The sequence below is a fragment of the Lissotriton vulgaris genome, chromosome 9 (assembly GCF_964263255.1).
Source record: "Lissotriton vulgaris chromosome 9, aLisVul1.2, whole genome shotgun sequence".
Classification (NCBI taxonomy): Eukaryota; Metazoa; Chordata; class Amphibia; order Caudata; family Salamandridae; genus Lissotriton; species Lissotriton vulgaris.
This window is the reverse complement of record NC_141697.1, coordinates 601,159,240-601,176,914: the sequence shown is the minus strand read 5'-3', so window position 1 is coordinate 601,176,914 and position 17,675 is coordinate 601,159,240. Positions and strand designations below refer to the sequence as shown.

At 44.4% G+C, this 17,675-nt stretch overlaps 1 long non-coding RNA gene across 1 annotated transcript in view; it reads left to right on the top strand.

Moving 5' to 3' along the window:
* The first annotated feature begins 5,577 nt into the window (after positions 1-5,577).
* Positions 5,578-17,675, top strand: part of LOC147691939 (uncharacterized) — a 79,366-nt gene continuing 67,268 nt past the window's right edge. Inside the window, exon 1 of the long non-coding RNA XR_015299974.1 lies at positions 5,578-5,780. This is a non-coding gene — a long non-coding RNA (uncharacterized LOC147691939). The remainder of the gene's footprint in view (positions 5,781-17,675) is intronic.

The window sequence follows — 17,675 nt, the reverse complement described above, 5'->3', positions numbered from 1 at the left end:
GTCCAGTGTGCCCGACCAACCCAGTGCCCAGGCGGTAGATCCCAGAGGCGAGGCCAGGATGGCGAATCAAGCTTCAGCCCTGTTGGCCCCCATCCCATTCCTGCCCAGACCGGGAGAACCACAGTTAAAATGGGAGGATTGGAGGGAATACTTTCAAAATTACATTGAGGCTCTTGAGGATGAAAATGGTGAGGAATACACCCCGGCAAGGAAAAAGAGACTGTTACTCCACAATTTAGGCCCGGAAGGGGTGAGAGTGTTCAAGAACTTGGTGCCCAAGGAGAGGGGTGCGACGGAGACGGATGTCTTCAAAAATGCACTGGAAGACTTGGACAGTCATTACCGCCCAGCAGTCTGTGTCTCCATAGACCGTTACAATTTCCAACAGAGGAAACAAGAGGCAGGCGAATCCATAGACGACTACGTGGCCGCGCTCCGACGACTGGCCATCACGTGCCAGTATGGTGCTCTACAGGATGAGTACATAAAAGACCAGATAGTTATGCACACCACCAGCAGGGCCGTCCAAGACAAACTATGGGCGCAGAACGAAACCTCGCTCAAGGAAGTTGTGGCAATGGTAAAAAAAGGCGGAAATGTCTAAACGCGGCGCAGATGCGGCAAAAAGGGAAGGCACGCAGAGGCAGATGATTAACAAGATAGACGAGGCTTCACAGTCCAGTAAACAAAAGGGGACGTATGGAGAACAGAGGAAGGATACAAAATGGACAGGGAAACAGACGGTCCGCCCCAGCACAGACAGCAAGTTCTCGTGTTATAGATGTGGTAGCACGGCGCATTCTGCTCAGGATAAACGCTGTCCTGCGTTCCGCGCCAGATGCGCGTTCTGCGGTCTGGTCGGCCATTTTGAAAAAGTTTGCCGCAAGAGGGGAAAGAAGTCCACGGTCAAGTGTGTTGAATCTGCCACTGCGGAAATCAGCGAGGAAGACGACCTAGAAGAGGGTGAAATGGTGCTGTGCATTGAGGACCAGGTGCTGGAGGTGACAGGGAAGTGAAGAGATAAGCCTCGCACGGACATGCACATAGGTGGAGTGAAAGTACACGTGGCTGTCGACTCAGGATCTCCCTGGACCATCGTACAAAGATCCATATGGATGAAGACTTCGCACCAGTAGTGGGGCCAGACCTATGGCCGCCGGACATCAAACCCATCTCGTATACAGAGAACGCCATTCCCTTGGTGGGGTGCCGAGACTTCACATTCGAATTCAGAGGGAGGTCGGCCACATGCACCCTGTACGTCGCTGAGAAAGGCCCTTCTGTGCTTGGATGGAGAGACGCAGGGGATCTAGGAATCATACTCAACCCGGGCGGGAGAGAACAGATACTATTAACGGACGAGTGGACCCTCACGAAAGAAGGAGACTGGAGATCTGCATACCCCAAGGTTTTTGGGGGTACAGTCGGTAAACTGGACAAATTCGTCCACAAAATGGTCCTCAAGGAGGGAGCAGTACCAGTTGTGCACAAAGTCAGGAACATCCCCATATCCACAAGTGGAGCGGTGCAACAAGAACTTCAGAGGTTGGAGAAGCAGGGCATTATAGAGCCGGTGGACAGTTCGGAGTGGCTATCCCCCTTGGTGGTAGTCAAGAAACCCAATGGAAAGGTTCGTCTCTGTGTGGACCTCCGAGAGCTCAACAAAAACCTCATTGTGGAGAGATTTCCCCTTCCCAGAATTGAGGAGATGCTGGCAAGAACAAAAGGTGTCACCCATTTCTCCACCATAGATCTCACGTCAGCGTACTATCAAATTGAGTTGCATCCCTCGAGTAGGAAGTACACCTCCTTCATTACGCCCTTCGGGTGCTACCAGTTCCGGAGGATGCCCTTTGGTCTAGCATCTGCAGCGGCCGTATTTCAGAAGTTGATGCATCGGTTGTTCAAGGACATCTCTGGTGTGCAGTACTTCCAGGATGACATTCTGGTGATGGGCTCCACCAAGGGAGATCACGACAAAAAGCTTCACAGAGTCCTAGAAGTGCTGCAAAACAAAGGTTTAACTGCAGAGTGGAGCAAATGTAAGATTGGAACTCACTCAGTAACGTACTTAGGTCATGAAATTGGTACGCATGGTATTTCACCCAAGGAACAAAACGTGAAGGCCCTCAGGAACGCCAAAGCTCCGAGTACCAAGGAGGAAGTGCGGTCATTCCTCGGAATGGCCGAGTATTATAGCAAGTTTGTGAGGCACTTTGCCACCAGAACATACAGAATGAGGCAACTCATCAGAGACAAGGCAAAGTTTGATTGGGACGCAGAAGCGCAATCAGAATTTGAAACGATAAAGGATTGCATCAGCCAAGCCGTTCCACTGCAAGGTTACGTCCCCACAGGCAAGACCATAGTGACGACGGATGCAAGTGACAAGGGCTTAGGGGCGGTCTTGGCACAGGAAAGGGAAGATGGATCCATTGAAACCATCAGCTTTGCTTCACGAGCGCTGTCCCCGACGGAACAAAGGTACAGCGTCATTGAAAAAGAGATGCTGGCGGTCACTTGGGCCATGGGCAAGTTTCGGCAGTTCATTTGGGGCACAAGATTCAAGCTTCAAACAGATCACAAGCCCCTGATCAAAGTCCTGACGTCCTCGGGCCATGATACAGCGACCCCGAGAATTGCGAAAATGACGCTAAAACTACTTGATTACACCTATGACGTGGAGTACCTACCGGGAACGCAAAACAGGGTAGCGGATTATCTCAGCCGAGCTGCGGCGATGGAGGATGCGCCAGAGGAGGCCCCGGACAAGGAGGAGATGGTGGCCAGCATGGAGGACCATGAGACGACGATAAGCTGTCAGGAATGGGCGGATGCTTACGAACAGGATGCGGAGAAGGTAGAGATAAAAAGACATCTTACGTCTGGATGGCCAGACAAAAAGAAGCTCACGGAAGGAGTGCGAAGGTTCTACGAGATGAGAGAGGAACTGTCCCTGAGCGATTCAGGAATCTTCCTATACAGAGGAGAAAGGGTAGTACCACCGGAAACACTGATACCCAAGTTGTTGAAACAACTGCATGAAGGACATCTGGGCATCGTAAAGACCAAGGCACGAGTCAAGCAAATGTATTGGTGGCCAGGCATGGATGTCCAAATAGAGAGACAAGTGAGGGAGTGTGGGCAATGCCAAGGAGCGGACAAAATTCTACGACCACTCAGACCAGCCTTGGGAAAGTTTGATACCCCACAAAACCCCTGGGAGAACGTGGCCATCGACATACTTGGGCCCGTCCTGGACAGCAGAGGTGTGAACAAATATTTATGTGTGGTGATAGACAAGTATTCTAAATGGCCTGAAGTGGACATACAAGAGTCCATGGATACGGACACCATACTGAAATTTCTGACGTCTGTGTTCTTGAGAGAAGGTATACCCAAATCCATTCTTAGTGACAACGGACCGCAATTTGTCTCGGACAAGTGGGCTCGATTTATGAGGAGGAACGGGATTGAGTCAAAGCACACGGCCGTCTACCACCCAGCATGCAACGGCCAAGTGGAGCGCTTCAACCGCGTGCTCATGGGCTCCATACAGGCAGCCATCTTGCAGGGAAAAGACTGGGAGACCGAAGTAATGAGCATGCTGTGGGCCTACAGGATCACCCCCACGGTGGTGGGGTACAGTCCCTTCCAAGTGCTCAGAGGACGACTTCCGTTCACCAGGGACAATGTAGTATGGAGGGAGAAGACCATCACCAGCAAGTGGTCCCCTGCAGTGGTTCAGCACAACTTGGAGAAGGCCCAGAAGATTTATGCTGCACACTACGACAAACGACGCTACACGAAGGAAACAGAACTGGAAGAAGGAGAATGGGTCAGGGTCAAACTCCCTACCCTACAAAAGAAAGGAGACAGCAAGTATAGCCAGCCCTTACAGGTCAAAGAAGTGCGAGTCAGGGCGGCTCTCCTCAGCGACGGCAAGGTGTGGTCCCAAGACCGCATGGCCAGAGTCAACAAGATAGTAGTGTGGCCCAAGTCCGAGGAGGAGGAGATACAGGAGGAGTCCGAAGAAGCAAGGTCTCCACTGGTGCATAACGCACGAGACCTGTGGGACGGAGTAGGAGATGACAGAGAAGCGGAAACTCCCAATACAGAGTCTACCGACAGAGACAGTACACCGGCCGGTGTAGTACAGAGAGAAGATCAGAGAGACGGTGAGAGATCACGAGGAGAGAGAGAGGTGGAAGAGAACATGCCGGTAAGACACACCCGCAGTGGCAGGGCAGTTACTGTGCCCTCCCGATATAGAGACTTTGAAATGAGTGGACACTAGTCATGATGTATTGTTACTGCTATGGTGTCCTCCAGAGATAGAGACTTTGGGGACAAATGGACACTTAGTGGGTTTGGGGGGACTGTTATCTTGTTACTGTTAAAGGGGGGAGATATGTGGTGTGCGCTCTAGTCTATGAGCGTGTACGCGATGACGCGTCACGCCATAGGCAGGAGCGGAAGGCGCGCGCATGCGCTGGAGGCAGCTATTGAAGGCGCGAACTGGGAAAGCGGCAGTTGGCGACCGGAGCTCGCTGTGAATAGACGCTCGGCGCCCTAAGCTTGTGATAAACTTGTAATATACAAATAAAGCAGTTCTTCACCTACTGAGGTTTAGAGCAGTGAATGTGGGGGCAAGGAAGGAACATTATACATTTGAATGTTAATTAGACCTTGCAGTTGTTTCACCCCTTCTAAGAGCCCCTGCAGCTCCACTCTGCCTACTGATTAAAGATTCAGCCCCCCCCCCCCCCCCCCGAAATTTGGCTCTAGTTGCACCTCTGACTGCAGGTATGCAGTGTGTCTCCGGTGAGTGCCCTTCCATTTCTTGTTCTTTGCAGCAGTTTCGAGTTCTTCTTAGAGTTTCTCGTTGCTCAAATGGGTGTTCATTTCTGATATTTATATTGTTTCCCTCGTCATCATTACTTGATTTAGCTCACAAGAAAGTGTCACTCATAGTCATTGAAATGTCACTCATAATTACACTGAAATTATGGAAATGACACACAGCAATCTGAAACCTTGGCAGCTATGTATACTATTGGTCAAATTACTTTACAGTGCTGTCTCTCGTTTACTTTGTTCGTCACACGTGAGAGCACGTTTAAGCAATTAGTTCGTGACCTACATAAAAAATATTTTATATATGTTATGACTATAATTTAGCATGAACGTGCCCATGTTTAGAAACTTTAATTTAGAGCAGGAGAGACTTTTTCTGAGTTGTATTGACCGCAGAGCATAGTTAGTGGAGCCCCGTTACACAACACTAACAAATATTTACCAACTGCAGAACTCAATCTACAGAGGACAACAGCAGCCAACAGTCAATCAGTACTCTATAGCTGTGGGAGCGTCACTGCTGGATCCCGCCCATGGACGTATCCATGACGTGACTGAGTCAACTAGCATGGCATAGCGTGTAGTCTCCATAGTTTAGCAGCTGATGAACTGGCTAGTGTTTCTCAGCCAATCCCAAGATTACGTACAGTCTTCCGGGGCCCAGAACCAATGAACAACGAACTAGAACTCTCCAGCCAATAGCATGACAGAAGTTCCCATAACCAATTCTACCATTCAAGAATCTTTCAATCTACTGGATTCGTCGTGAGTATCTCGATGCCAGTCCTGCGACTCTGGTCTTTTTCGTCTTAACAAAATTGCACGTTATTTGTTTTCTAAGCACCCCGCATAACTCTGAGTTTTAGATAAAGGATATTCCTAGGAAATTCTCGACTGCCGTCACCCGGAAGCAGTTTATGCTGGTAAGATGATCTGTAGACTATTGCACGGGTTTGGAGATATGTGTTGTTTACATGTTCTAGTTTACTAGCTCTGTTTTGGTCTAATATTTGCCGTAGTTTTGTCCACTTGAATTACTTCTGTGGGTGGCGTCACACGTAGACAAAACCAGCGTAGTACCTGTGTGTGTGTTCGGTGTCTCTGCGTTCAAGTCAATGCTACCTAATTTTACCTCTGCCCCACCTCACACACTTATTCGGTGCTGAGATTCATACGAGGGCTTGCTTCTACGATAGATGGGAAGCGATACCCCACGACACCCTCTGCAACTTATGAGGGCAGGTCGCGGCAGGATGGTACTAATTCAAACTGCAGCAAAAGGACATATTCCTTCGTTATGTTGAACACACTGCCCCATTCCGATTTGTAATTATCGGAATTTAAAAAAGGCAAGGAAACAACATAGAGTTGACAGTTAAAAGAAACGAGCACCGGCGAAGCCAATAGGTCTCGCCTTTGTGAGTTCTGTTGGCTTTGCCAGTGTTTCTTAGCCATGTTACAACATGGCTAAAAAGTATAGAAAAACAGGCAACGTCGAATGCGTCATAGCGCCATGCTGCACTGAAGCCTGCGCTGCTGTGGTAATATGGCTAAAAAACATTGATAATGCCAATCGATCTCGCATAGGCTTTGCAAATGCTTGTTTCTTCTTAGAGTCCATGACTGTGTTGCCCATGCTTTCGAAATGATTCCTCCTCGGCCGGCCGCTTTTGAGCTTTCAGGTCTGGGGAGGGGAGTGGGGTTTTACACTCTGCTGGCTTCTTGCCCTTGAAGGGAACAGGGAAGGAAGGGGCGCGTGATCAACTTTCCCCTGCTCCTGCCTGCTCAAGCGTGCTCGTGTTGCAGCTTCTTGCAGTTTATAAAGGCTGTGGCAGGTGGAGGTTAACAGTATCAGCTCAATTTCTGCTGAATGAACGGATTGCTACTGCAGTTCCTTCAGCATCGGGGCACGCAACATCCAAATAAATCGGGCACTGGATGTTGGAGACATTCCTGCAACCGTGGGGCATACCGTGTTCAGGTAGGTGTGAGGTGGGGGCATATAATAACACAGCAGTTCCTGCTGTGTACAGGTCAGGAAATGTCATCAAACCACAGCAGCTTGTGCGGTTTTCATGCAGGCAGGCTGTACAATGCCATAACAGTCCCTAAGTGTCCAGGTGGGATGGTTGGGTGTTGGAACACAGGGTAATGTCAAAGCGGATGCACCCTGGCACAGCAGTCCCTGAATCTCTTGCGCATGGGGTTGTCTGTGACGCCCCTACTCCACGGGGAGAGCAGTCTGCATTACACCCGTAAACACCCTCTCTTTGAAGTCAGCCAAAAGCATATTTATTAAACACCAGGCTCTCAAAGACACAGCCTGACATTTCACCTCAGTCTTTGAATGCACAGTAAATGTGACGAGATAAGTTAGATTTACATGCCTGTTTGCAGATAGGGAGCTTTCGGAAGGTTACTGGTAAATATGTTATGTTAATTAAATGTATACAGCGCACGTATACCCTTAGGTGTCTTGGTACATCCAGTGCTACAGACTGTACTATGGACTACTGTTTCTAAAAAATCCAGGTCTTCAGGTGTTTTCTGAACTCAAGAAGGGAGGGAATTTTCCAAGACATAGAGGAAAGGAATTCCATTCCTTGACTGTATTGTAACTAACCCCCCCCCCAGTTCATCTTTTTAATTCTGGTCATCCACATCAGATTGGCATTGGTCGAACGCAGAGGTCTATTAGCCCCTTCGATGCTCATGACGAGCTAAGGTACACCTCTCGGACACTCATGATGAGCTGAGCTCGTCATGAACAATGGGAAATAATTATATTTTTATTTTTTTCTGATTTCAAATGTTTTCATTAAAATATAAGTTCCTTATCAGAAGTTACATACAAATAATGATGGTCAGCGCACAGGGTAAATCTGCACCGCACCGATGGTGTTAGGAGAGTACCATCTAAAAAGGTCCCTTAGGAATTTTGGTCCTTCTTTGTGAAGTGCCTTGTGGGCGATGCAAAGTGCCTTAAACTTTACCCGCTGACCGACTGGCAGCCAGTGAAGGTCCAGAATTGCTGATCTAAAAGACTGATGTTTAGGTATATCCAGAATAAGTCTTGCGGCAGCGTTTTGTACTGCCTGTAACTTTCTGAGGAGAGTAGATTGCACATTGATATATAATCCTTTGCTGTAATCAAGTTTAGACAGGACTAAAGAGGTTACGACTAGCTTTCTGGAAGATTTTGAAATTAATGGGAGAATTTTTCTTATGGTTTTGATCGTGAAGAACGAGGAAGACACAACCTTGAAAACTTAGGCTTTGAAGCTGAGTTTCTCATCTATAATAACCCCAAGGTTTTTGGCTTTATCCACAGGAGTAGGGAGACGGCTAAGATTATCTGGCCACCTAGCTGGGGACCATGGTGGGAAAAGGTTTCCAAAAATAATCATCTCTGTTTTACTTGAATTTCATTTCATGCAATGAGTGCTCATCCAGTGAGTCGGGGTGAGCATACAATCATGGAGTTTTAAGGAGTGATTGGTAGGGGAGGGATGAAGTGAACCTGGAGAGCCTAAGCCAGCAAATGGAAAAAGCTAGAAAAAGTGGTTTTTTTAATCCCAATGCTACTGGCAAGCAATTGGCAGAGTGCATTCGCAGGTCATCTTCTGAAACTCCCCAAGATTTCTTTCACATACCACACAGCTGCACTGCCTGGTTGGCTGCGACCTAAAAATGGAACAGTCCAGAAATAGACTGCTTTTCCAAAGGACTAAAATTAATGTGAGCAGCACATTTTGAAAGCTAGTCAATGACCTTGAAAACACACTTGCTAGGCGTGCTAGTTGTGTTTATGTTGGTACCTAAAGATATGTTTCACAATGTGAGTGTGCAGGGAGAAGGCAGCGGGCCTTGGCGAGTGGGCCATTTGAGCCCCTTTCTTGTCTAGACAGCCCAGCTAATCTCTAACACAGCAATAAGGAACTCAAGTGGCATCACTTCCCATTTCGTGTGGAGTTTTTTGGGGGGGCCATTTGTGTGAAGCACTAACACCTGTGTGCAAGGGTTTCCAGCTCACTGTGTAACTGGGGGATGAGGCATGAAATAAAGTGGCATACAGCAGTACCATGTAAGTTGGCAGGCCTGGTACCCTTTAACAGCATAATTATGCTTTATATGCAATCGTTGTTAATAATGGGGCAGAGTCACATGTACATATTTTAGTTTTTTGTCCGACGTCAGCTATAGGTGAATCTCTAGTCTAATATAATTGTAAGACTTTTATTTAAATTATACATGAACATAGAGGGGCTTTTGTCAGCCCTCTCTAGCCATGGTTAAACTGTCATTCATTTATGAATACAGCATCGGGCAATTGGTCCCTAACCATTGTCAGTCTTACTCTGAGAGTATTTTTCTTTCCCACAGTAAGAATATTTTCTTTGCTTTGCATTAGCACCAAAATGAGTCTCTATATATGTTCTGAGTGCACCTGCTTGCTAGTAGGCGCCTGTACTGTTCTATTAAAATTATATTTAAAGATGGTGCATTTGTTTTTTAGTTTGATTTTTTTTTTCACTGCACGCACATGCCCGCTATGTTTAATCAGAACAATTTTCTTTTATTTGTTATGACATATATTTACAACAAAAAATAAAAGGGAAACCGGCCTCTCAAAGTCAAACATATTGGCTTAATCGGTGTTTGTTTGTTGAAGGGTGCTTTCTCTTCAGTCTACTCTGAATGTCACTGTGTGTGAGCGTAATAGCTTCATAGCACGCTCACACATTTATGGTGCTGAAATTATGTGTACCACTAAATCCAGAGTGACCCCTTGACTGAATGACATGCTGTGACCAATGTTCCTTCTAATTATTTTTATATGTGTGCTGCAATACTCTGTGGGCACATTTGCTCTCAACAGTGTGGGCATGAGCCAATATGCCTGCAATCTTCATGAGTTTGAGGGGTGGGGGAGGGTCAGAGCTATGAGGTTGCAGGAGCCAGACAAGATCCCTATTAAAACTAGTCACAAAAGAGAAGTGCATCGGTGACAAGACCATGCTAGTAAATCATATGGCAGTGGGTCTTCGGACGTTGTTGATAGCTAATTGCGAAGTATCTTCAGATCGGTTTATGTAGGATGACGCTAATTCGTTGTAGTCACAAAATAATCACATGCAGATCTCGCAAGTGTGATCATATAATAAAACTTGTTGCTGCTTGTATTTATCTAGTTGTGTATACTGTCATAAATTACATCAGAGTGGTTTGAAATCCAAACATAGGGAAATGTTTTTGACTTGAGCAAACCTATACTGATTTACCTTTGCTGTCGGTTGCTGCCTTGATTCTGATAACAAATGTTAAATGTTTTCCAGCCTTGGCCTGCGGGGCATTAAACGTCTGTGTAAAGCTTGCCTAGACTAGTCCCTTCATCATAGATTCATACTCAACTTTAACTCATTTTTAAAGGATTCATACGAGCTGACGTGCTATAATGTCTTTGTCGATGCACACCATTGCCCTATTCCCCACTTTTCATGACAATAAGTTGATTTGTGCTTAAAACCGTGCCACACTGCCGCCTACTGGTGGAGGGAGAAAGGTAAATACTACTTGTCCTTTAGACCTTTGCTTATCTAATCAGAATAGTATGCCATTAGTCAAACACGCGCTACTGTTCAAAATACATATATAAAAGTCAATTGAACTTCGCATGGTCTTCTTTATTCCCTAAGTAGTGATCAGCAAATCAAAATACAGTTGCCAAATTTCGCTCTCATGAGCAAACTTTCTACAGCTAATGTGTCTTAATCCAAGAACATATTGCTATCAACAAAATTTAAGATAGTCTGGCAAAACAGTCATTGACCGTGATATTCCTTGTCATCGGAGTCCGTATTCTTAATTCATTTAGCCGTGTGGCAACGGCAAGAACAGTAAGTCATGTCAGAGTTATATAAACATGAGTGGGACCTGTCTCTTTCACTAGAGACCTCCTGCTTATTCGTAGTAAGAAATGAGCTTATCACGTTCAAGATGCTTTTATAGCAAATGCTGCCCAGCTCAGCTTATGACTATCTGCTCTTGTGAGCCTCGGATATCTTCATTTTGGGTTTTAAAATTCCTCTAAAACGTTTGTATCTGTTAGTTCAACCTTACTTTACCCTGCAGGTTGTATGGTTATTGTAGATAGGATCTTAGTTGTCTAATATGTATCTGCCCAGTTTAGACAACTGAAATGAGGGCTGCAGGGAACCGCAAAGTAACTGAATATATTTCACCCCCTTTTAATCTCTCCAGCTTAATATTATGGTGAGAATTGATTAAATAATTTGATGTTTTAAGCCTGTGTTAGAAAAATAGTGGGCACCTATGCTTACTAATTATTATATGATATAATTTGCATAACGTGATCAGTTCAACTTTGTAATTTCTGTATTTAAATGATTGGCTCAGTACATTGTAACAGGTTTTATGTTAGTTTGCTGTTAGTCTTACAATTTTCAAGAATTTAAATAAATATTGATGGGGGTTCGTGTTTTAAGATTATGCTTCAGTTTACACTTGCCTTCCATTCACTTGTACAATGGCATTTCATTAGCATTGCATATTCAAATTTGAGGATGATGGGTTGCGTTTCAGATGCTTGACATACATCTTATCTGCTTTCAACCCTTAGTTGGAAAGTTGTTTTATCCCCAGAAGCTGTGCATGGTGCAGTTTTGAAGCTCATTTTTGGTATCACATAGTTGTATATCTGAACTGTACTACAAAGGCAGGCCCGGATTGGTGTAAAAGTACTGAATTGTAATAGGTTCTCTACATGACAGTTTATTATGCAAAATAGGATAGTGATAGACAGCTCCGTCTTGTTGCATTCCTGCTGTGCTGGGCATAGGTGAAGATCGTGCTCTACCAGAGTATTCTATTAAATATTTTTACCTACAGAAATATCAAATTCTGAATATTGACTACCGCTACAAGACGCTAATTATATACCCTGATGGCATACTCCATCTCTACATACGTTGACAACATAATTGTGTACTGGATTCAGTTTTTTGCAGGTCAAAATGACAAACTAAATAACTAAACTAATAAAATAAAAAATACAAACTCCTATGAGTATACTTCGGTCCAGCAAGGCAGAGATGTCCATGACATAGAAGTCTGTAAAGGAGTAAAGAACACGGGGTCTCGAAAAGGACACGGCGCAAGCTTTAGCTAACTGTAGTTCTGTGAACCACTTTGTATCACAAATAACATAAGCTTTTCAAAGACCACCTATGTATGCACAATATTACTGGTATTGTTACCATCAAAATCGTCCTACTGTTCCTTGTATGCCCCTCCCTCTATTCCCTTTACGCCCCTGCATGTCAGAATTCCAGGTGTCTAAACCAGTCACCTAAGAAATACAATGTGGTTTTCTGGCTAAGCTGTGGCTTTGGATCCCGGGGACGAGGGTTCTAATGCCAGCTCACTTGTAAATCATTTAATGATTATCTTTATGCACCAATGGTTGTAATTATGCGTGAAATGTAATGCAAGTTTAAATATGTGCAGTGCATTCCACAGTCATATTACAAATATGTAACTCCCTAATGTATGTGCATTGCTCTGTTGCTGTCCAGCCTGACTTGCACTACATAAATATCATTACATACATTGGGCCCAGGTCCAACCACTTCGAGTACCAGTCCTGATCACATTTCAGCCTTCTGAATAACAACATTATTTCAACTGATTTCGGTTAAAGTAAAATGTGTTATTGAATGCTGATAAAGTGAATGGTTCCAAGAATCATGCAAAAAACAAGTTATTAATTATTATTTTCTTCCGGAGCCCTTCTTGGCATTGGAAATCCTGTTTTTCGACTTGCTGGCTGTTCTGGATTAGAGAGACTGGGAAACAGCATATTACATGTACAGCTAAGTCTGCTGATTATGCAAAAAATTAGATGTGCACTTTTCATTTGAGGCTAGCCATAAACCAGGTTTTCTGGGGGGGTATGGTGTTGTTTGGAACTTAAAATGTGCTGAGGAGTAAACCCAGAAGCAATTTGTCTCTGATTTTGCTGTCAGTGTTAGTCAAAGATTCAGTGCTTTCCCGGTGTTTTCCTTTCTGCTCTCTTTTGCTTTGGGATGGTCATCTGTCCATGGTCAAGTATGGGCTACTAAGTTGGGTCTGGGAAAATGATTCCGCCACCCCTTCGCAGTTTATTGTGTTGAGTTTTGGATAAGTCTTTGTCCTAGTCAGCTATTACCCTATAAAGTGTTACGGCCTAGTGAACACTTAGGACTTTACTATGAGTCTGGTGGTCCACAGACCACGAGACTCGTGGGGGCGCATCGGTGGTGATGGTATTCCGACAGTGCTATTACGACCAGGGCACCCTAGGACAACCGCAACTACCAGGGATCAGAGATCCCTGTCAGTGGCGCGGTGGTCTTGAGGCCACAAAATGCTTGACGGGATCACAGTGGTCCCACCAATCATGTTACAAGTTTCCTCTCTGACACAATTTTCATGGTGGTGAGTCCACCATGTAAACCGTGGTGGAGAGGAAACAAAGGGGGGCCTTGTTGCTCAGGGCCATGGGGTACATGCAGGAGGGAACATGTTGTGCCCCTCAGTGCGCGTGCACCCCAGTACCTGCACTGCATTGACAACAGCAGTCCATGCCGGGCAGGTACTGATTATGACGGTCCTCTTGCGGTGCCTATTTCTTAGGCACCGCCGTGGGAATGCCAAAGAATCGCCCACCAGACAGGAGAAAACTCCTAATCTTGTGGGATGTTCAACCACGGGTTCGGTAGTGCAGGAGTGGTGCGGTCCCGCACCGCCAAACTCGTAATGATGCCCTAAGTGTTACCTTGGTTGGGTTTCGCTTAAAAAAAAACGAGAAAAAAAACATTCGGATCGCCGATCATCTGCTTGTTAAGGGGTCTAGAGCTGGAAGTCCAGATGGTCTTCCTTTTGATTTTTCCTTTTGCTAATAAACTTGAATGCGGAATTCAAATACTGCATTCAGTAATCTGCTCCAACCCCAGCTTTTATTACATCGGTAGTGCCTCGGTATTCAATCTTTGCTTTAACTCTTTTTAACCTTTACTTTGAAAATCTGAGAATTCTGATGAAAGAGTCACATGTCTCACCAATGCACAAGTGATACCACCCAAATACACTTTAAAATATTCAACTTGTGCTCTCTCTAAATTCTTGCTTTGCAAGTCCCAAGTCTGCAGGACTAAATGTCTTCTAACTTTCTAAAGTTAAACCAAGGAACAAAAACAGATTCCGAATATAGGTGTGTTAGTTACTGAAGTACACTTCGTTTTAGGCAGCTGTGCAGATGATCAGGCACAACTCAATCACTGAAAGTGCAAGACAGCCAGTAGAGGAAGTGGGCTGACCCATTTCACCATGCAGTATGCTGCAGTGGGCAGAAACAAAATGTGAGTGATACTTCAATAGACCAATTGATGTGGTCTGTTTTGGAGCACCTGCCTGTATCTAAGCATATCTGAAGATATTTTTAAGATTTTTTTTTTTAAACATTAGGCTGCGGAACGAGCTGGAGGTTTTTATATTCCTGCACAAAAATGTTGTTGAATGTTTTTTTGCTGTGTAATCCCTTAACAAGCAACATAATCTATGTACTAATGTGATCTATTGAAAATTTTACACTTTCGACTGCCCAGGTTCCGCTTCCCAGGAAGAACGTTTTTGTGACTAAATTGATAGAGTAAAGAGGATACTATGATTATAACATTCAAATGCAACTTTGTTCTCTGTTCTGCTTCTGATTTTATAGCACGGGCCTTGGTAAACTACATGATGATGAATTTGCACTAACTGACTTTCCAGGTGTACTGCAGTGTGTACATTTTAATGAGAAAAGTCGAAAAAAATGATTGGTACTTCTGTTGCCATACTGCTGTTTTAATCTTGTTTTATGTGTTTTTTTCTGCCTCCTCTATCCATTATTCTGAGCTGGTTTCATTCCGCTAAATCACAGGAGAAGCGGAAATAACACTGTATGCCTTTTTGCCACAGTAACTGGTCATTATAGATTTTTTTTCCCTAGCGATTTTTATTTAAAAGTTGAGGTTTCCTTTGATTGTCCCCACTGAATGCACATTGTTCTTTTGCGCCGCTGTTTTTTTCCTACTGCAGTATTTGTCAAGCTATATTATTTATTTACGAGTGCAAACAAAAAAGTTGTTAAATGCAATTTTAGAAAAAAAAGTAATATGAATAACCTGTAATCAATACTTAGTGCAGTGTACCCTTTAATGTAAAGCAATAGTTTTAAGATCGTGTGATTTACAGAACATTGGTGGCAAATAGCAACGTAGGACAACAGCTGCCCAATAAGCATCTTCAAAAAGCTTCAAAAGCTGAATGTCCAGTTGTTGATAAATGCTGTTCGTATCCATCTGGGTAGCCATTTTTATTAGGTCAAGCATTCGAGACCTCTTCGAGACTTTAGCATATACTTCTATGTGTATGTACTTTGTGGGCTCTGGTGATCCGCTCTAGGACTTGTTTGCTTCCGCTTTAGGGACTTTTTTTTTCTATACAACTGCCTCTATTTAACTGTCTTGATAGAAAACGACCAGTAGAGGTCAGTAAAATATCAGAATTGCTTTCTGCTTATTCAACTGCCTCTATTTAACTTTCTTGATAGAAAACGACCAGCAGAAGTCAGTAAAATACCAGAATCACTTTAGCATTCTCTAGGTTCCAGTCCATAGAAATTGTCTTCCACGAGCACCCGTAGACAATAATATATATTTTTTAAATCTTGTATTTTCAGTGATGTGACCACCAAAGGCCCTGATTTTATATTTAAAACAGAGCTTTGGACTATACCATTTCCCGCTAAAAGGCATTATTTCTCTCCATGTTTTCCCATAGCTGGCGTATCACACCGTTTGGTGCTTGCTTTCCCTCCATGTTAAAGAACAGTAGATGTTTCAGCACCCAGGCTAATGTGCTGCCTACCTAAATACATATAAAGGTCCCAATGGCGAGACCGATTGCATTGCAAATGCTTGTTAATCTTGGCTCGACAAAATTGCTCCACACCCCCAGCTGTCATCCTGTCGAAGTTATAATGAAAGGCCCTCTGAGATCGAATTGTCATGTAATGTTCAGTGTTGGAGGTGTGGCCGTATAAAATATGAAGGGGGCCAATTGTACCAGCTACATGTCTGTTTAGTTTCCGTAAGCGAGGCTACATGTTAGGCCAGTCTAAACCTTTTCCGAAATAGTTCATGCAAGCATCAAATTTGCCCAGCCAAAGGCAATTTAAGCATTTGCGTTTACAGCAAGAGATCGACCCTGTTCCCCGTAACATGTGTTCAGTTCTTGAATTTTCTTTACCCTTTTTTCAGTATTTTCCACGCTTTGTTAGCCTGTCGCTGCTTTTTTCTCACTAACTTTCTTAATAATGTTTTCTCGCTGTCTCTATTTTATTTAGCTGTTAGCGTCACTACCTGTTGTGCTCTGTGTATATCACTTGGTCTGCGATTTCCGTTTCTCAGTCTATTTCTCAAGGTTGGTCACTTTGTCAGCCTCTTGCTCTGTTCTTCTGTCTCACGCCATCTTTGTCCCTGCCAGTTCTGTTTTTCTCTAGCTTAATTTCTCATAATTTGCCTTTTCTCTGTCTTGTAGTCTTTCTTTTCCCCACACACAGGAGTGGAGAGAGATGGAATGTAGAGGGCAGTAAAAATTGGTCCTCAAGGTATACAATTACTCGTTTGAACAGTCCAAATTCTGATAGGCTAGCTAGTAAGGAATGCAATATTTTACATCATCGAATTTTCAAATGTTACTTGTTTTTTTTGGTTTCACATTTTTTATTTTTTTCCGGTCCAATGTGATGTAGGCTGGTTAAACAGTGAAGAATGTTGTTGATGCCTGCCTTGGTTGTAGGCTTCACGTGTCTCAGTTGAACTACGGAAATAGTTGTGAGTGTTATATACTGTGCTGCATTGCTTGCTCATTCATACCTGTAATGCTTTGAATTATGTTGAAGTGCATTGAGTGAGTGAGTGAGTGTGTGTGTGGAAGGACAGGCAGCAGCTGAGAGAGATCGAAAGGTGAGTGAGTTCATGTATTTTAACTCGGAGTTAAAACAAGCATTTGCAATGCAATAGGTCTTGCATTTACGCGAGTTTGAGCTCTTGGTATTGTAAATGACAATGCCTTTTATTTATGTTTTAAAAATAAAGCCTAAATAAAAGCATTGCCATTTACTATGCCAATAGCTCAAACTCGCTTAAATGCGAGACCTATTACATTGAAAATGCTTGTTCTTTCAAGTAGGCATGCTGGAAATGGAACAGCAGGTGTCCTGGTTTTATACAACTTATTTATTCTAGCCCTGTACTGGACCACCGAGGTAAACCCACTAACAACCACACGCCTGCCCCGCACCTCTCAACTCATCATAAAGGCACAAATTCTATGGGACAATCATCAAGGAACCACTCTCCCCACCCACCCACCGGCACAACGGAGAGTCAGAGAGCGAGAGGGAGCGCTGTGACTGGGCGGTACGAGAGATGGCTGAGGGGGAACACTTTTTGTGCTGCACTTGTACTTGTCCGTCCATCAGCCCCCCCCCCCCCCCTTTTGTACCGCTTTTGGCCGCCATAAGTGTGGCAGGGTATGCTCAGACGTTAGTCCCTTGCTCACTTTGCCACTGGATTCAAGCAAGCCGGGCTGAAGACGGCTGGAATGCCAGAAACCGGTCCTCGGAAGCTTGTTTCCGGTCCAGGGAAGACATGGCTTGGCAATTCGGGCTGGAATGTTCCCATGAGGCACAGGCAGGGTCAGACTGATTT